A 20948-nucleotide genomic window follows, 5' to 3' on the forward strand; every position below is an offset into this window, starting at 1 on the left:
AACATTGGAGTACCTTCAAAGCTCTCTCCTTCCAGAATGGCCTCTCTTCAGACTGTCTGCCATGTGCCAGCCCCGGACCAAGAAGCAGGTCCGACGTTTCCTGGGACTACTGGGGTATTACGGGCGGTTCATCCCCCACTTTGCCTCCCGAGCCGCCCCCCTGACAGACTGCTTAAAGAAGGGGCTGCCCAACCAAGTCCGGTGGACCCCAGCACTAGAAGCAGCTTTCAAGGACCTGCGGTCAGCCCTCTCTAATACCACAGCCCTGTGGAACCCGGACTTTGACCGACCCTTTTCGCTGGCCACAGACGCTTCTGACACCGGCCTTGGGGCAGTCCTGACTCAGGAACGTGACGGAACCGACGTCCCCATCCTCTTCCTGAGTCGGAAGCTGCAGCCCGCAGAGAGGCGCTATGCAACAGTGGAGCGGGAGGCCCTAGCGGTCAAGTGGGCAGTGGGGGCCCTGCAATACTACCTGGCCAATAATCCCTTTGTCCTACTAACGGACCATGCGCCCCTGCAGTGGCTCCACCGCATGAAGGCGCACAACCCCCGTGTGCTGCGGTGGTACCTCTCCCTCCTCCCCTTCCGGTTCACCATCAAGTACCGCAAGGGGGCGCAGCATGTGGATGCGGACTTCATGTCCCGCATGTTTGAATCTGACCCTGACCCCCACAACTCAAAGCTAAGTGGAGGTGTGTGTCCGGGGTCTGGGTCCCAGCCCCCAGACTTGGTAGGTGGGAACAGCAGGTCAGCCGGGCTGATGGGCAAACAGAGGGGGCAGCCAGCAGACAGCAGGTCAACTGGTCAGCCAGCTGACAGCAGGTCAACTGGTCAGCCAGCTGACAGCAGGTCAACCGGTCTGACTGGCAGGCAGAGGGGGCAGCTGGGGGACAGCAGGTCAACCCCTCCCACAGGCAAATGGAGCCAGAACCTGCCGGTGCCAGGGGCAAGGGGCAAAAGCCCAGGGCCTCAGGAGGCAGGGGGAGACAGAGAGAGGCCAGCGAGTCCCACTCCCCTAGGGAGGGAAAGGGGGCTAGGCAAGGGCAGAGGGATTGGAAGCTCAGCAGTCACCCACCCAAAGACCTTACCTGAGGAGGAGAAGCAGCAGCAGCCCCAACAACCCAAAGCCACGCCCCAGCTAGAAAATAGTAGCCTGGCCCAGGAGTTGCCAAAAGCCAAGCCACTCCAGGTGGGGCTATTGGAGGCACTCTGCAGGAAGCCCTGGGCAACCAGCCAAGGAGCCACAGCTGGACCCACCTTCAGCCATCAGCTCAGCCAGGGAGGCCGGGCTGCTAGCCAGGGGACTGCAGCTGGACATGCCTTCAGCAATCAGCCAAGGCAGGGAGGCTGGGCAGCCAGAGAACAAGGCACAGCTGGTGCTGGTCAGTGGGGCCAGATCAGCTACCCCAGCTGCAACTGCTTGGTGCAGCCAAAGGCCAGGCTGGAAGAGGGGTGGGGCAGTAGGAGGAAGCCCTATAAAAGCTGGCTGGGAAGAGCCCTGTGGTGGTGGGTGTGAGTGAGGAGTGATGATGTGGAGTGAGAGCAGTAAGATGCAAGGGTGGAGGCTTGGAGGAGAGTCCTGGAAGGAGAAGATGAAGGAGGGCGCAGAGGGTAAGCAGGCCAGGTTGAGCAGGCCAGCGAGTGGACTGAGAGGGAGTCTGGGTGAGGTATACCGCCCCTCCTTCCACAGAGCAGGGTCCTGCAGATTCCCTGGCCCCCCTGTGATGTCAGGAGCAGACCGCCCAGTGCCACGCCCAGCGGCAGCGACGGCAAGCCCTGACAGCCATCAGTCGCCCCTATAAATTCACCCTGGCAGAAAAAGATAAAACTACTGGTTCAATTTAAGATGGAACTTCTCCATTGTACCTGCTCTCTCTTTTGTCCTCTCCGGCCACGTTCATTACCATGCAAATGGCTACTCTGCCCCTCTTGGAATTTAGAAAGAAATGAGAAGGTTAGGGGGAGAAATGGCTGCAGGTGGTTGGAGTTTAATGCCTCAGCATCAGGGCTTCCGTTGAGGGGAACATTCCAGAATGGCATTCCAGCAGCTCTAGAATCTGCCCATGTGATTCCTTCCTCCTTTGGCCCTGTGGGCTCTGCAGAGGAGGTTAAGGGCTAAGCTGCTTTGAGTTCATTCTGCTTTCTTGAGTGAGTGAGCGTTTGCAAGCAGACACTGCTTGGGCCTGGCACAGGCTCTGTAGAGGAGGTTTAGCTGCTTTGAGTTCATTCTCCTTTTTTCAATTCCTCTGAGTGAGAGAGCAAGCTGAGGCCCGACACGGGCTCTGCAGTGGAGGTTTAGCTGTTTTAAGTTCATTTTGCTTTTTTTACCATTCCTCTGTGTGTGTGAGAGAGGCCTAGGGCTGGGCACAGGCTCTGCAGAGGAGGGTAAGCTGCTTTGAGTTCACTCTCTCTCTGTGAGTGAGAGAGAGGGAACTGGGGCCCAGCACAGGCTGTGCAGAGGAGGCTTAACTGCTCTGAGTTCGTTCTGCTTTCATTTTATAATAATAATAATAATAACATTTGATTTATATACTGCCCTTCAGGACAACTTAATGCCCACTCAGCAGTTTACAAAGAGTTATTATTACCCCACAACAATCACTCTGTGAGGTGGGTGGGGCTGAGAGAACTGTGACTCACCCAAGGTCACCCAGCTGGCTTCGTGGAGGAGTGGGGAATCAAACCCGGCTCTCCAGATTAGAGTCCCGTGCTCTTAACCACTACACCAAACTGGCTCTCATTTTATTCAGGGGTTTCTCTGTATGTGTGTTCTGCTTTGAGTCCATTCTGTTTATTTTCATTGGGGGAATGGGTGGGCAGGGCTGTCTGTGTATGTGTGCTGCTTTGAGTTCATTCTGCTTTCTTTTTCATTCCTCTGTGAGTGAGAGAGCAAGCAAGCAAGAGAGCTGGGGCTCTACAGGGGAGGTTTAGCTGCTTTGAGTTCATTCTGTTTTCATTCAGGGGTTTCTGTGTATGTGTGCTTTGAGTTTTATTTTCATTGAGGGAATGGGTGGATGGGACTGTGTGCGCGCGTGCGCTGCTTTGAGTTCATTCTGCTTTATTTTGATTCGGGGGGGTGGGGCTGAGTGTGTATGTGTTCTGCTTTGAATTCATTCTGCTTTCTTTTCATGGAGAGTGGGAGCTGTGTGTGTGTGTATGTGTTAGTGCTGCTTAGAGTTCATTCTGCTTTCTTTTCATGGGGGTGTGTTGGCTGTGGGGGGCTGTGTGTGTGTGCTGCTTTGAGTTCATTCTGCTTTCTTTTCTCAGGGTTGGATGGGGCTGTGCGTTTGTGTGTGTGTTGCTTTCATTCTTCTGTTGACTGAAGTTGACATTGTTATGGTTCCCACAGCTTTTGAATGCAGATTAGTTCTGTGTTAGTTATATAAATCAATTATGGTTATTCCAGTTTTATGCTAGGTATGGATAGCTGTGTCCAAGTCACGGAAGGCTTTCATCAGTATATTCATCAGCATATAGGTGTTCTTATGTCTTAATAGCTGTAACTCAAATGGTTCTCCCCACCTTCAGCTGATTAACATCACTGAAATTGCAGTGGACAAATGGGTGTTAAGGAAGTTTTTATGAATATTGTTTGCCTGGGACATTGGAATATTTGTGAGCATTTCACAATGTCACAACAGCTTAGCCATTGGTAAGGTAGAGTTGGCAGGCAACAAAAAAGCCATTTTAAACTAAATATAAATCTAATGCACCTAAAGTTGAGTATCTAATTTTGAATTGCTCCAGTAAAGCAAAACTGTCCCTGAAAATTCAATATTCATTAGATTAGGAATTTCAGATTCTGGAATTTTAAGAAAGAATTTTGGAAAAAAAATTTCTACGTTGGCAGTGGGAATCTGTTAGAATTTAGATTTGTGAGATGGGTTTGGGATTTTTAGAGGCCCCCTCCTTGCATATTTTAAAATATGATTCCAAAGAAATGAAATGTTTGGGAAAGAGAATGGAAGATTTCACTTTTTGTGGAGGATACAGAAAGGAAACAAACCCTTTCTCATAATAGTGTAATTTTCCAAGCTTACTAACATTTATCTCATCATAATGCATTGTGCTGGGTTCCGGGAAGTTCCAGGAGTGACATCACTTCCAGAAGTGACATCATTGCACCATTTACGTGTGCACACTTTGCGCAGGCATGTCATGATAGAGAGTTCCACCACCTCTTTTCCCAGAAAAAAGCCCTGCTCCACATTCATAATCCCCACCTCACACCCAGTTTCTTTTTCTTTCATCAGGAGGTGTATGGGAATTGGCAAATGACACGAAAGAACATCCAGTGATGGAGAAAGAGGAAATGTATTCAGATGGGAAAGAGAAGGCTGAATATTGTGATGGACTGAAGGAGGAGGAGGGAAAAGATCCGAACGAAGGGGGGAATGCTTCTGGTCTTGTAGACGGGAGTGACTCTATACAGGAAAATATGTACAAAGGCAAGAACAGGAATGAGCTCCCTGCACATAGGGAAAATACTCCCAACAAATCAGATATTAATATTCAATGGAGCACATGTAACAAACAGAAAATATTTCAGTTCCTGGAGTGTAGAAAAAGCTTCAATCACAGCGGAACACTTTCTTCCCACCAGAGAATTCACTCAGGGGAAAAGCCATATAAATGCCTCGAGTGTGAGAAAAGCTTCTGTTCGAGTTCAGGACTTACCTCACATCAAAGGATTCACACTGGGGAGAAACCATATAAATGCCTGGAGTGTGGGAAAACTTTCAGTCAGAGTGGAAAGCTTACTGTCCATGAAAGAATTCACTCAGGGGAGAAACCATATACATGCCTGGAGTGTGGGAAAAGCTTCAGTCGTGGTGACAGCCTTTCTTCCCACCAAAGAATTCATTCAGGGGAGAAACCATATAAATGCCTGGAGTGTGGAAAGAGCTTCTGTGAGAGTGGAAACCTTACTGTCCACCAAAGAATTCACACAGGGGAGAAACCTTATAAATGCCTGGAGTGTGGGAAAAGTTTCCGTTCAAGTTCAGACCTTACCTCTCATGAAAGGATTCACACTGGGAAGAAACCATATAAATGTCTGGAGTGTGGGAAAAGTTTCAGCTGGAATGGACAACTTACTGCCCATCAAAGAATTCATTCAGGGGAGAAACTGTATAAATGCCTGGAGTGTGGGAAAAGCTTCCGTTCAAGTTCAGACCTTATCTCACATGAAAGGATTCACACAGGGGAGAAACCATATAAATGCCTGGAGTGTGGGAAAAGTTTCAGTAGGAATGATAAGCTTACTTCCCATCAAATAACTCACTCAGGGGAGAAACCATTTAAATGCCTAGAGTGTGGGAAAAGTTTCTCTCGGCGTGATAAGTTTATTTCCCATCAAACAACTCACTCAGGGGAAAAACCATATAAATGCTTGGTGTGTGGGAAAAGTTTCAGTCAGAGTGGACAACTTACTGTCCATCAAAGGATTCACACTGGGGAAAAACCATATAAATGCTTGGTGTGTGGGAAAAGCTTCCGTTCAAGTTCAGTCCTTACCTTACATGAAAGGATTCACACTGGGGAAAAACCATATAAATGCCTGGAGTGTGGGAAAAGCTTCATTTCAAGTTCAGTCCTTACCTCACATGAAAGAATTCACACTGGGGAGAAACCATATAAATGCCTGGAGTGTGGGAAAAGTTTCAGTTGGAGTTATAACCTTACTTCCCATCAAAGAACTCACTCAGGGGAGAAACCATATAAATGCCTGGAATGTGGAAAAAGTTTCTCTCGGCATGATAGGCTTACTTCCCATCAAAGAGTTCACTTAGGAGGAAAACCATAGAAATACTTGAATGATGTTAAGTCAGGTAAATTGGCTGTGAAAATTAGCAAATAAAACACTGTTTTATTTTCCTAATTCCATAATAGGAAGGCGTGGTAAGTTCCCATCTGAATTTCTCCCACACTCCAGGCATTTATAGGGTTCCATAATTCCATATAATTACATTAAAGCTCTCAGAATTGACAACCAAATCCTAGAGCCCACCAGCTACTCCATATGGGCTGTCAGCAGGAGAAGAACAAGATTGCAGAGTGTGTGTGCTGGTGTCCCTACCAACCTGGGCAATACCCACCAATTGCAAAGTGGTGCCAAATGAAAGAACTTTTTCACTGTCAGAGTAGTTCAAAAGTGTAATCAGCTGCCTAGGGAGGTGGTGAGCTCCCCCTCCCTGGCAGTTTTCAAGAAGAGGCTGGAGGAATACTTGTCAGAGATGCTTTAGGCTGATCCTGCACTGGGCAGGGGGTTGGACTAGATGGTCTGTATGGCCCCTTCCAACACTATGATTCTATACAGTGTAAGATTATGTCTGAGTTGTGTCAGCTGCTCCAGAGCTTAGCCTTGCAATGGCTGAGAGTTTTTAAAAATTATTTATTTACTTATGGTGTTTATATTTTGGCTTTCTCACCTTCAGGGATGGGAAGCAAGTTCTTGTGGGTCATTGGCCATGTGGGTAGAGCCTTTCCAAAAAGCCTCAATTTATCTCTCCTGTCACGGAGCTAGATGTTGGGGGGAAATCATGAATGACGGCCACCACTCATTCGACATGGCAAGTGGATTGGGCTTGCCCAATTTCTGGTGCAATCCAGTGGTCTCCTCTGGGGATCCCGGCCTGGAATGGGGTCTGCAGGCCAGAAAAACAGAAAAAGCTCTAGTGAAGTGGCCCATCTGTTTGGAGTCTACTGCATGGTTCTTTGCCCATAGTTTTAAATGTTGGAGACCAACTAGACTTCCAGGGAGGGAACTTTCGAGAGTCAGAGCTCCCTTCATCAGACACACGAAGAGGGAAAAGATCTTTGGGATCTCTGCATGTATTTCTTTCCAAATCTTTTTTATTTTTTGCATGTCCACCACCTTCTCCTTTACATTTGCAGCACATCCCTCCATATCTCTTATCAATTTTTGCTATATTTTTTGGAGTTATATACCTCCGATAGAATGAGTTTTGTTCCAGTTTTTTCTTAATGTTTGGTTTGCAGTAAATTTTATACCCTTCATCCATAAACTTTCCCACTTTTGAAATGTTACCACTTCTCCAAAATTCTGAATCCGTTTTGACAGAAACTTGGTCTGTTTCTGTGTCATATTGAATAGAAGTTTATAAATTTGCCCTAACATATAGTATTTCTGCTGAATGATTACCTTTTCAAACTCCGGTAGATCTTTTAATCGGCCTCTATGATCTTTGACCGCTTCCTTTATCTAAATAAATTATGAAATCATTGGTTTTCCTGGTTTGTTTATCACAGAAGGCATCTATTGGCGACATTACTGGTGATATCGATGGACTAATCCTTATTCTTACAGAATCCCAGATTTTAAGCAGACTGTCTCTTAATTACATGACTAGTTTGTTGTATTCTTGGTCTTTTCTTTAGACAGGTAATTATGTAGCCCTTCTGTCAAATCTGCCCCTTCTAGCTTTATTAACCTACTAGCAACACAGCCCGTTGTGGGGAAAAATACAATGGGCTGCAGAAAGGGGGAGGCAGGCAGGCATTTTAATGATTTTTACTTTTTTGTGTGATTTTAATGTATTTTTAATGTTGTTAGCTGCCCTGAGCCCATCTGTGGGGAGGGCGGGGTATAAATCAAATAAAATTAAATAAATCCTCCTCCTCCGTCAGTGACAGCACCTTCCACACACGCAAGGCAACACTCTGCCTGGAGGGAAGCCCCTGCTGAGACCCTCCCCTACTTTCCCCAAGCAAGCCACCTTGGTACCTCTTCTGATGCACTCTCACGTGGTCCAGGGACTGCGAGGCAGGGGTTCCTCCTCTGCAAAGTGAACCCAGAACCAAGGATCCAGAAGGGACAGAGGTCAGCCAGAAAGAACAGACTTCACGTGTCATTGTGTGTTCCTGGCAGAGCTGTGAGAAGCAGCCACTATCACTCCCTAGCATAGGAAGGAGGCAGCCCAGGAGAAAGGGATTCTTACCCCAAGAGGCCACAGGGTCAAAATTCTCCAGCATGAAAGGAAGGAGCTCTGCACTGGGCCGGGCTCAACAGGCTCCACTCCCCCAGGTGAGGTACACGCCCACCTCTTCAAAGGACACCACCAGACCCTGGAAGAAAAGGAAGAAAGCATTATACAACATGAGAAAAGAAATCCAAAAACATAGACAGTAAAACAATCCTGCAGCAGCAAGGAAGAGGGGAGTGGAGCCCCAGGTGACATTTGTTTCCCCCCTCCTAGATCTCCGTGGGGGCATCTTGGGGCCAGATGGGCTCTCCTCTTTCACAGGGGGCTCGTAACCTGGTTGGGAAGAGCCCAGAGAAGTCTGTATCATAGAGGAGAAAGTCAAATCAGGGAATTCCTGGTTCAATATCGTTCCATTCTTCCAGCTTGGCCTCTGCAGAGGTCATCCTGCTTAGGGGGTGACCCTTTCCCCAACATTCCAGGTGGGCAGCCCTGATATTTTGTGGGGCCAGAACCGAGGCCAAATGCCCCGATCCCCTGAGCCTCACACACACACACCCTTGCCTGAGCTGGCTGCATGGCGGCCCCTGTCGGTTCTCTGCGGAGGAGATGGCAAAGATGTGAAGGATGTCTCTTCCCTGCCTGGGACAGAGACAAAGAAAGATGGGGGGGAATGCTTTTTGGTACACAATTGGGGCACAACACAGGATCCGGTCTTTGATCGAGGGGGGCTCCGGAGTCCTTGTCCTGGGGTCTCTTCCTCCACCGGCCTTTCCTTATGGGGGAAGGTCCCCCCTCAAGACCCCTCTGCCCCACCGAGTTTCCCATCCTCCTGGTCAAATCCATCTCTGGGTGCTGAGGGGTCCCTGGCCCTGCTGGAAGCCCCCAACTCCCTCCCCCCTCGGGCCTGCCCTACCCCTTGAGGAGAGGCCCGAGGGGGGAGGCCATGCAGCGTTGGAGTGGGACTGCCTGGCCCCAGGAGGCAGGGGAGGCTCCAGCCCTGGAGTTGGGAACCCCACAATGTCTCTATGCCTCGTGGGTAAACTACCTGCATCTAGAAACCTAGCTCTGCAAGGAGGGAGTTTCTGCCCTCCACCTCTGCTGGTGGGCATCAAGGAAGACTGGCGTCTTGTGGGCGTGCTGGTGGGGGCCTTCCCTCTTTCCTCCCCTCTACCCCTTCTAGCCTGAGGAGACCCTGCCCTTCTGGCGCCTGATCTCCTGGGGAGGAATGGAAGTGAGCCCCCCCCCCCACACACACCCAGAGGGGGAGAAAAGCAGCCCAGAGACTGAGGGGAACAGGAGTTCCACGCAGAGGGTGGGACTTAGGGGCTCCTGCCTCCTGATAGGCCCCTGTCTGCTCTTCATGTCCTCCCATTGGCTCTCTTTAGTGCTTGTCTGAGGCAGATGAGGGGCCTGCCCACCTCGCCTCAGGATTTTCCCTCCAAAACCTCAGAGGACGGGACTTAGAGGCTCCAGCCTCCTGGTTGGCTCTTTCTCTTCTCAGCTTCATCTCATTGGCTCTCCCAGTGCCAGTCTTGAGTGAAAGTGGACCGTCACCCCTCTTCCTGGCCATTTCCTCCTGCCAGAGTCCCTCCCAGCCGGGGCCCCCCAGAGCCCCCCAGGGCAAGTGGGGGCAACTCAGGACTGCGCTGGGAATTCCCCCCCTCAGCTGCAGACTCCACAGGTGGCCTCACAGCCTCAGCCCCTCCGCCTGCTCTGTGGGGAGAGCAAGAAAACTCCCGGCCTACCTGGCAGGGAGGGTGTAGGGAGTGTTCTGAGCAGATCTGTTGCCAACAGGCCTGGAGAACCACACCCGGCTCCTGGAAGAGCGGCTCAATGTGTGGAAAGGGGCAGCAGGAGCGATTGCCTCTCGGGGCCAGTCACATCCTTTCCAGAAACAACAGCTTTGGAGGCTGGAATTCGAGGGATCGCAGCCCCACTGACCTTCGTCTCCTCCCAGGTCCCACCACCCATCTCCAGAAGTTTCCCCAGTGGGAGTTGATGACCCTCAGTGGCCCCCAAACAGCCCCAAGGCATGGTTGGAAGGGGATAGGCTTTCCCAGTCTGGGCAGGAGGCCGCTCTGCCCTTCCCTGCTGGCTGCCTTTCCTGCCCCTCCCCTTCTCGGGAAGGCTGTGTGGGATTCGGTGGTCCTTCAGCTATGCTGGTTCCAGGTCAGCACCTTGAATTGGGCCCAGAAGCAAACTGGGAGCCGGTGTAGATGGCCCCAGACTGGAGCGACACAGTCCCTGTGACCCACTCCAGCCAGCGTCCTGGCTGCTGCATTCTGCACCAGGGGAAGTTTCGGACCGCTTCTCGAGGGCACAGGGATTGCACATTGCAGCAGTCTAGTCTGGATGTTATGAGGGTGTGTGCACCCCAGCGGCCAGGTCTTCTCTGCCCAGAAAGCCTGCAACTGGCTACCCAGTCAAAGCAGGTGCTCTTGGCCACAGCTGCCTCCTGCTCATCCAGCGGGAGGCCTGGGTCAGCAGCCCCCCCAGCTTCCAATCTGTTCCTTCAGGGGAGTGCAACCCCATCGAGAAGAGCTGGTTAGTCCTTCCACCTTGTGAGTTTCTACCAGTGTAAAATGCATGCGCTTCCTGTGCTTTTATCCCTGGCTGAAGGATCTTTTCATGTTTTGCCACATAAATAGCTGGTATTTTCTTTCTGCTGGTTAATGCAGGAAGCAGGGGCACAGACTTTCCAATTTCCGTGGGGGGGGTCTGGGCTGGTCCTTAAAAGAACTGGGGTCCAGTGACGACATAGGAAGGAGCCAATGACATCACAAGGAGGGGCTTCTATTGCCACCATCTATGGAGGCGGGGCCGTGTGTCAGGTTCAGAATACTTTTAGGTATGCTAGTGCCAAAGAGACTCCATTTTAATCCTTTCAATATTATGAGTGCTTTCTTCACAGGTGCCAGGATGTTCCCAGGCAGCTATCTCCCAGAGGAGGAATGTTTTGGCTATCGCTGTTCCAGCCTCGAAGGACTTTCGCTTTCTGAGCTTCAAAGGGATTGTTTTGAGAACTATGGGGGGAGGTTGGGCCTGCTGGGATCTGTTACTTTGTGCCTTATGCTTTGCCTGTCATTGGTAACAATTCACATGTACCATCCTGAATATTGTATTCAGGCTCGTGGACTATAATGCATTCTTTCTTCAGTAAACTTTTGAAAACAACAGGCTTTTGTCTGATTGCAGAAGGTAGTCTGGAGTAAGGACATTATCTAGCCACAGTTCTGACACCATGGAGGATTTAGGGAGGGGCTCCCCACAACTTTAGGGGGACCCAGGCACCCATGAGGCCCCTCCTAACAATCTCTCTGGGCTGGGCCAAACCTAGGAAACGGTGGGAGTTGGCCAGCGGTTATAGTGCTATCTGAGCAATCTCCCGCTCTGTCCTGTTTTTGAAATTCACTTTTAGGATAGTCACTTTAAAATCTACAAATATACATGCCATGTGTATAGGACAAACTAATGGTCACAAATTTGACACTAAGAAAATTAACACAGAAAAGCTTGTAGGGGGAAATTTTTAAAGTTTTCCTGGATGTTCGTTTATAGGAGTCTTGATTCTGCCTTATTCATAAGGGTGACTTAGCACTGAAATTTACTAAATTGTGGCATTGCAGATGCCTTCACTTGGTAAATGTGTGGTTGAAGTCTGAACCAGGGCAGAGTACAAAACAGTTGCTGTCCATTCAATTTCTGAGCAATGTACAGAGTTCAGAGTAGTAGCAATCTCTCATTTCAAACTCATATTCGCTAAGTGAGTACAACCACATTTTGAGGCAATTCAGAACAGTGCAAAGAAAACTCACAGTTATACTACCTAGGACTGTATATACCTTGCTTTCTTAGCACACTGCTTAAAAACTTCACCTTAAAAACACAGACATTCCAAATACATTATTAACAAAATCACATTCTTTGCCAATGTTCTCTCCGGGCTGCACGCAGGGCAAAAGGAAATTTTTTAAAAGGCCTCAGATCTGCATTCCCCCAAACTCAATTTTTGTTCATGCAGATGGGCTTTTTCATTGTTTCAGAGGCAGCACTCAGGCTACCATTTTAGGAATTGTCCTTTTCAGCAATAGATACTACCTCTCCATTTTAAAATGGAATGGAAACTGAGGGAGGGGCTTAGGAGTGGCTGAAGCACTCCCGCACACTACCATGCTAAAATGTTCCATTTCCAAAATACAATGTAGGGAGATAATATGAATCCTTGTCTGACTCCTTTGCCAACTGGAAACCATTCTGTTTCTCCATGTTCTGTCCTTCCAGTAGCCTCTTGTCGAGTACAGGTTGTGCATCAAAATAATCAGATGTTATGGCACCCCCATTTCTTTTAACAGTCTCCATAGCTTTTCATGATCCACAGACAAAAGCTTTGCTGTAATCTATAAAACACAAGCTGATGTTCTTCTGAAATTCCCTGATATGTTCCATTAGCCATTGTAAATTTGCAATGTGAACTCTGGTGCCTTTTCTTTTTCTGACTCCAGCTTGAAATCTGGCATTTCTTGTTCCATATATGGTAAGAGTCTTTGCTTTAGAATGTTGAGCATCACTTTGCTTGCATGGGAAATTAACACGATAGTTCAATAGTTGCTGCACTCTTTGGCATCCCCTTTTTGGGGAATTATAATGTAGACTGAGTGTTTGCAGTGTGTGGGCCATTGTTTTTTTAAAATGTAAATTGGAGCCAAGCAATTATGTTGCAATTATGTCCAAAAGAGGTCTTGCAATCTGACTGTTGCTACATTGAAAGTGCGTGGAGCCAGCCAGGGTTAAGGCCTAAGCTACTAACAGGGCAATCCTATGGAGAGTTACTCCAGTCTAAGCCCATTGACTTCAATGGACTTAGACTGGAGTAACTCTCTTTTTTTTAAAAAAAATAATTTTTATTAGGTGAGAATATTGATACATACAACTTTCAAATATCATCTCAATATCGTTTTCCCCCACCCTTTCCCTCCCCCCTTTTTCAGGACTTCCAACAGCTTTCCAACCTTATATCTTAATCTATTCCTAATCTATCCCCTTTTTCTGTAACTCATTATATCATATTTACATTCTGCTTTGTTAAACTAAACCCTATCTATTAACTTCAAATCTATTATTATTAACTTAAAATCTATTATCTATTACTATCTGTTAACTTCAAATATATTTAAATTTAAGCTAACAATTAAATAAAATATCTACTTTATTAATTTTACCAATATCTATTAACTCCAAGTCCACTTAAATTTAGGGTCACAATTAGCTAATACTTCACTCCCATATGGTAAAGATTCTGTCTCTTCCAATAAAAAAACCATTCTAATAATTTTCAAATTGCCATAAATCTCCTTTAATGTCCCACTTTTCCAGAAATATTTTCAATCTTCCCCAATCAGTAAAAAATTCTGTTAAATTCTGATCTCTCAACTTTCTTGTCATTTTATCCATTTCCGCCATGTACAGCAATTTATACATCCAATCTTCAATAGTTGGTACTTCTTGCACCTTCCATTTCTGCGGGTATAAAAGTCTTGCTGCCGTCGTCATATAGAATAGTAATGTTCTGTATTGCATAGGAACATCTTCCATACTTAAATTCAGTAGCAATAGCTCTGGGTTCTTCTGTATTTGGGTCTGCAAAATCTCATTTATTACTTCTAAAATATCTCCCCAGTACTGTCTGGCTACTTCACACATCCACCACATATGATACAATGATCCTTCATGCTTTTTACATTTCCAGCATTTATCTGACATATTTGCATTTCCAAGCGCAATTTTCTTAGGCATTAAATACCATCTATAAATCATCTTATAGACATTCTCTTTGATACTGGTACAAGTTGAAATCTTCAATGTAGTTTTCCATAAATATTCCCATGACTCCATTGTTATTTCTTTGTGACAGTTAATTGCCCACTTCACCATCTGTACTTTGACCGTCTCATCCTCTGTATACCACTTCAAAAGTATTTTATAAATTTTTGATATCTTCTTTTTACTTTCTTGTAGTATAGTCTCTTCCAACTCTGAGTTTTTCCATTTGATTCCTCCTTTTGAACAATACGAGTTGTAAAGATATCTAATCTGTCTGTATTGGAACCATCCATAACAGGGAGATAACTCTTCCTCCGTTTTGATTCTTATCATTTTTGTTCCATAATCAGTATCTCTTTATATGGTAGACATTGTTCTTCATTATAAATAGCTCTCGGGTAGATCACTTCAAACGGTACCATCCAAGAGGGGATACCTTCACCCAAATATTTTTTATATTTTTTCCAGATCGTGAAGAGGCTCCTTCTGATATAACGGTGCAAAAACATAGAATCCGTGGCGTGGCTAATTTATTTTTCTTGGTATAAACGTCAAATTCTAACAAAATCTTTTAAAAATTAGCGATCTTAGTGTCCAAAATGTCGGGCATCTTTTCTCTAAGGTTTTTTCTTGAAGTTTATGCCCTTTCCCTTATCCAAAATGTCCTACTTCTGCCCAGTTTGAGGTCAAGCCCTTTCCCTTCTCCAAAATGGCGTTCTTCCTTTTCTGGTTCTTCAAAGGCCGCTTCCAGCCAGTCTCTCTGTTGCACTGATGCACCTGGTTCCTCTTCTCGGCTCAGCATTTCTCACGATTTTTCAGCTTTCCCACACTTCACTATCTCTTTCAAGCTGCAGGTATGTAAACAATAATCTATTTTCCGCGTTAGCTCTTCTCTAAAAAGTTCTTTTTTCTCAATTACTTTGCCAGAACACTCACAGTAAATTTTTAAGTCTTTTGCAATTTTTATCTTCTACTTTAATTCAGTTCTTTTACCGATTTTCTTCCCAAAAAGAGAGAGAGCAATCTTTACCTTATTAATACTTCTTCACGGGTTGTAATCGCTGTTTCCGTAATTAAAATAGTCCAGTTTTCCCAATTTGATGCTGAAGCTTGGGTATGGAAGTCTTAAGCCAAAAAACTTTACTCCAGAGCTGCTGCAGAGATCTTTGCCACCCTTCTACGAGCGGGACCTCAAGGCTGGGTGGGTTATCATTGCGTAGATCCCCCCACACAGCCGAGATCAACTCACTCTCAGGGTCTTAAGCATACTTGCCTGTTCTCCGCCTGAGAACAGGGGGCTGCGGGCAATCTGCACCCCACTAGCCCTCACAAACAGCAGCACGGACAGCTCAGCTCCCTGAGCTGCATCAGCCTTCCATGATGCCCAAGCTGGAAGTCCACTGGAGTAACTCTCCATAGGATTGCACTGTTAATGTTGGCCATAGCCATAGGCATTTTAAGGCAGTGTATAAATTCTTTTTATTATAAAATTTATTTTAATAAATATAAGCAGAACAGAGAAAATAAAATAAAAATATCAGCACGATTATAATTACATCAAAAGAAAAAGAAATGTAAGAGTAAACATATAATAAACAATATAAATAACGGGTTTTTATATCCAGGATATATCAATCCTGGTATGTGTTTGGTGTCTGTCAGAAAAGAAAGTATAGTCTCCAGTATTCAGATTTTTGATCCTCCAAGCATCTCCCAATTGTAACATTTCCATATAATTAAACAAATTTTGGGGAAGTTCGTCTTCTTTGGTTTTTTTCACCTATCAGTTTTTTAGATCCATTACCCCATTCATATCTCCAAAGATCATTACCTGCTTGAAAATCGAAAAAGGATTGGAAAACATTTTCATAAAAATTTTCTCTTGTATTTTATATACTGTCGAAGGCTTTCACGGCCGGAGAACAATGGTTGTTGTGGATTTTTTAATTTAATTTATTTATTTTATCGTATTTATATTCCGCCCTCCCTGCAAGCAGGCTCAGGGTGAATAACAACATTAAAACATTTAAAACATTCCATTAAACATAAAACATTAAAAACATTGTATAAAGATTAAAAATAGCAGCACTCTTTTCTTGATGGCGGCAATATCGTTGAGTACAGAAAGTGCAACAGTGCAATTGAACATGGCAGCAGCTTCAGAACAGTGGTGGGCAGCTCTCATAGGGAGGGGAGTAGATGTTATATCCTCCAGCCAGTGGAGGCCCAGCCTCAGCCATAAGCTTGGCGGAACAACTCTGTCTTACAGGCCCAGTGGAAAGATAGTAGATCCTGCTGGGCCCTGATCTCGGTAGACAGAGGTAGGAGCCAGGACTGAGAAAGCTCTTGCTCTAGTTGAGGCCAGGTGGGCCTCCTTGGAGCCAGGGACTGATAGTAATTTCTTTTCTCCTGATCGGAGAGTCCTCTGGGGAATATATGGGGAGAGGCAGTCCCTCAGGTACGCTGGCCCCAGTCCGCACAGGGCCTTATAGGTCAATACCAAAACCTTGAACCTGATCCGATACTCCACTGGCAACCAATGCAACTCGCGCAATACTGGTGTAATATGCACCCTATTTGGTGCTTTTGTAATGATGCGCGGCGCTGCATTTTGCACCAGCTGTAATCTTCGGGTCAGGCACAAGTGTAGGCCCGCGTAGAGCGAGATTACAGTAATCCAACCTAGAGATGACCGTTGCCTGGATCACTGTAGTTAAGTCACAGGTAGACAGGTAAGGGACAAGTTGTCTGGTCTGCCGCAGGTGGAAAAAAGAAGACCTGACAACCGCTGTGACCCGTGCCTCCATTTTCAGGGAGGCATCTAGGATCACCCCCAGGCTCTTAACCCTTGGAACAGGCACAAGCTGTGCCCCATCGAGGGTCGGGAGCCGGAGTCCCTAATCCAGTCCCCCATGGCTCAAGTATAGGACCTCTGTCTTTGTTGGGTTCAGTTTCAGTCGGCTCTGTTTCAACCAATCAGTCACGGCTGCAAATGCATGTTCCAGGACATCTGGGGCTGAGCCGGACTGGCCGTCCATCATCAGATACAGCTGGGTGTCATCTGCATATTGATGGCACCCAAGCCCAAAACTTTGCACCAGCTGGGCAAGAGGGCGCATATAGATATTAAACAGTAAAGGGGAGAGTATTGCCCCCTGTGGGACCCCACACACCAATGGGTGACGGGGTGACAATTTCTCCCCAAGCTCCACCCTCTTCCGGGCTGTATAGCCATGGTCTTGGCATTGTAGTTCCTGACGTTTCGCCAGCAGCTGTGGCTGGCATCTTCAGAGGTGTAGCACCAAAAGACAGAGATCTCTCAGTGTCACAGTGTGGAAAAGATGTAGGCAGGTCATTTGTATCTACTCAGGAGGGGTGGGGTTGAGCTGAGTCATCCTGTAAGACTTTCCCAGGGTGTGGAATGCTAATGGAGGGAGGCTTCACTGTATCCTGAGGAGGTTCTTTTGCATATGGATTGGTGCTTGATATATAGAGTGTTCTGTTAGCCTGGTGTTTTTCAGGACTGGAAACCATGCTGTATTCATTCTTAAAGTCTCTTCTTTGAAATTGTGCTTAAGCTTATGAATTTCAATGGCTTCCCTGTGCAGTCTGACAAAGTAGTTGGAAGTGTTGTCAAGTATTTTAGTGTCCTGGAATAGGATACTGTGTCCTGTTTGAGTTAGGCTATGTTCAGCCACTGCTGATTTTTCAGGTTGTCCAAGTTTGCAGTGTCTTTCATGTTCTTTTATTCTTGTCTGGATGCTACACTTTGTGGCACCAATGTAAACTTGTCCACAGCTGCAGGGTATACGGTATACTCCTGCAGAGGTGAGGGGGTCTCTACTGTCTTTTGCTGAATGTAGCATCTCTTGTATTTTTCTGGTGGGTCTGAATACTGTTTGTAAGCTGTACTTTTTCATAAGCTTTCCCATCTGATCAGTGATTCCTTTGATATATGTCAAAAACACTTTTCCTGTAGGAGACTCTTTTTCCTTAGTTGTTTGATTTATCCTTGGTTTACTCGCTCTTCTGATTTCATTTCAGGAGTAGCCATTTGCTTGAAGTGCGTGGTTTAGATGATTAATTTCCTCGTTGAGAAAGTGCGGTTCACATATCTGTCTTGCACGATCTACTAATGTTTTTATTATGCCTCTTTTCTGTCGAGGGTGGTGATTGGAGTTTTTGTGTAAGTACCGATCCATGTGAGTTGGTTTCGTGTAGACCTTGTGACCTTGTGACCTAACTGAAAGTTTGCTTTGCGGATGACCAAGGTATCTAGAAATGGAAGTTTACCCTCGATTTCTTTCTCCATGGTGAATTGTATGTCCAGGTGGATATTGTTGAGGTGGATATTGTTGAGGAGTCTCCCACAGGAAAAGTGTTTTTGCCATATATCAAAGGAATTACTGATCAGATGGGAAAGCTTATGAAAAAGCATAACCTTCAAGCAGTATTCAGACCCACCCGAAAAATACAACAGATGCTACGATCAGCAAAAGACAGTAGAGACCCCCTAACCTCTGCAGGAGTATACCGTATACCCTGCAGCTGTGGACAAGTTTACATCGGGACCACAAAGCGTAGCATCCAGACAAGAATAAAAAAACATGAAAGACACTGCAGACTTGGACAACCTGAAAAATCAGCAGTGGCTGAACATAGCCTAACTCAAACAGGGCACAGTATCTTATTCCAGGACACCAAAATACTGGACAACACTTCCAACTACTTTGTCAGACTGCACAGGGAAGCCATTGAAATTCACAAGCATAAGCAAAACTTCAACAGGAAAGAAGAAACCTTAAGAATGAACCGAGCATGGTTGCCAGTTCTGAAAAACACCAGGCTAACAAAACATTCTATCCCTGACAATAGCCCTGCAGAGAAGATTAGCACACCAAGTACCAATCCATATGCAAAAGAACCTCCTCAGGATACAGTGAAGCCTCCCGCCATTAGCATTCCACACCCTGGGAAACTCTTACAGGATGACTCAGCTCAACCCCACCCCTCCTGAGTAGATACAAATGACCTGCCAACATCTTTTCCACACTGTGACACTGAGAGATCTCTGTCTTTTGGTGCTACACCTCTGAAGATGCCAGCCACAGCTGCTGGCGAAACGTCAGGAACTACAATGCCAAGACCAGGGCATTTAACAGTTTAAAGGGCCCTTTCCTGCCTTTCAAGTGGCAGGTCTATTTAAACTATCAGCTGGCAGGCAGCAGGGAAGGATCCCCCCCTCCGCAGCCTGCCAGCTGATAGTTTAAAGGGACCTGCGTGGCAGGGCCCTTTAAACTGCCCAAACCCCAGCCCCCTACCCCCTCAGCCCCAGCCCAGCCCCACACTTACCTTATCCTGCAGTGCAGCATCCTTCCTCTCTTCCCAGGAAGGGCAGGAAGGCCATTTTCATCCTCTTCCACCTCTCTGGGGGCCTGCAGGGCGACGGAGGAGGCTGAAAACAGCCTTCCTGCCCTTCAAATGGTTGCTGCAGCAGCTGTTTAAAGGGCAGGAAGCCCGTTTTCAGCCTCTTGAAGGGCAGGCGGGCCACTGGGGTTTGGGCAGTTTAAAGGGCCCTGCCAGGCAGGTCCCTTTAAACTATCAGCTGGCGGGGGGGGCGGGGATCTGCTGCAGCAGGGCCCTTAAAGGGGCAGTTTAAATGGCCATTTAACTGGGGAACTGGCCATTTAAACTGCCCCTGTAAATACGACCCAACGAACCATCATATAGTTCGTGGAAGTTCAGTGGAAAGGAACTTCCACGAACCCTGGTTCGCGAACCCTGAACCAGCCTGGTTCGTGGGGGTTTTTGGGTCGTATTTAGGTTCGTGCTCATCTCTACTCCTGAGTAGTAATCTACACATCAAAGAGCAGTAAAGGAATAAACAGTAAACAGATGCTCTGACCTGTCTATCTTTCTAACTCTCTGGTTTCTCCCCCTCTGAAACCTGAGGAATGGGACAGCATTCGAAGTGGAATATTCTAACATTCCCTGAATGTAAATTGTAGCCATGCACTTATATTGCACTTATATCCCACAGAGGTCTTGCAAGCTGACTGTTGCTACATTGAAAATGGGTGGAGCCAGCCAGGGTTAAGGACTAAGCTAATTAGTGTGTCATAGTCAAAGGTATTTTAAGGCAGTTTATACATTCTTTTTTATATAAAATGTATTTTTATAAATATAAGCAGGACAGAAAAAAGAAAATAAAAACAATAGCACAATTATAATTATGTCCAAAGAAAAAGAGTGAACATAATATAAAAAACAATATAAATAACTCATGTTTTTATATCCAGCACATATCAATCCTTGAATGTGTTTGGTGTCTGTCAGAAAAGAAAGCATAGTCTCCAATATTCAGATTTTTGATTCTACAAGAATCTTCCAATTGTAACATTTCCGTATAATTAAACACATTTTGGAGAAGATGGGGGGGGGAGTGAAGAGAGGGGGGAGACTTCTGAGGTAAATGCTGTCTGGATTTATGGCTGTCAAAAATCTCACATGCTCTCTGTAAACTGCTTCAGTCACCCACAGCATAAAAGAGACATAAGCTGGGTTGATAGTTTGTAAGCTTTGTGTTCCCTTTGTAGGATCAAAAATCTCTTTAGACATTTAACCCACTGAAGCCATCATATACTATTTAAGATATTACTTCAAAAATAGTTTCTTGATAGGAGGGGAGAGAGCACTTTTGGGGGAAGTTTGCCTTCTTTGCTTTCCCCCCCCCCCAACTTTTTCTTAGATCCATTACCCCATTCATGTCTCCGAAGATCATTATCTTCTTGAAAATTGAAAATGGATTGGAAAACATTTTCATAAAACCTTTCTCTTGCATTGTTTGGTGCATATATTGTTGCTAGTGTGTAAATCTTGCCTTCCATGAGCCTGATTTTCAAAATCGTATATCTTGTCAGACTCTTAATTCTTCTGTAAAATTTATTTGTAAATTGCTTATATAAACTGCAATACCTTTAAAAATGATAAATTCTTAATAAACACACTGATACATACAAGCAAAAAACATGAACAAAGCCCCAAAGAATCATAGAAAATGTCAGCTTGTGGCTAGATAAGGCTCTTCCTACAGGTTCCCTTTCAAAAGCAAACAAGAGTCCATTGATTGAATAAGGAAACTTTACTGCAGAAAAGGTCCATTATAGTCCACTGTCCTGA

The 20948-nt window shown here is 46.0% G+C and overlaps 1 protein-coding gene and 1 pseudogene across 2 annotated transcripts in view; one reads left to right on the top strand and one right to left on the bottom strand.

The window, feature by feature from the left end:
* LOC129328463 (zinc finger protein 420-like) overlaps nucleotides 1-20948 on the bottom strand; it is a 262738-nt gene that overhangs the window by 126860 nt on the left and 114930 nt on the right. The gene's annotated exons all lie outside the window — the stretch shown is intronic.
* The window catches only part of LOC129328438 (zinc finger protein 208-like), a 42093-nt pseudogene that overhangs the window by 4744 nt on the left and 16401 nt on the right, over nucleotides 1-20948 (top strand).

This window comes from Eublepharis macularius, chromosome 4, assembly GCF_028583425.1.
Source record: "Eublepharis macularius isolate TG4126 chromosome 4, MPM_Emac_v1.0, whole genome shotgun sequence".
NCBI lineage: Eukaryota > Metazoa > Chordata > Lepidosauria > Squamata > Eublepharidae > Eublepharis > Eublepharis macularius.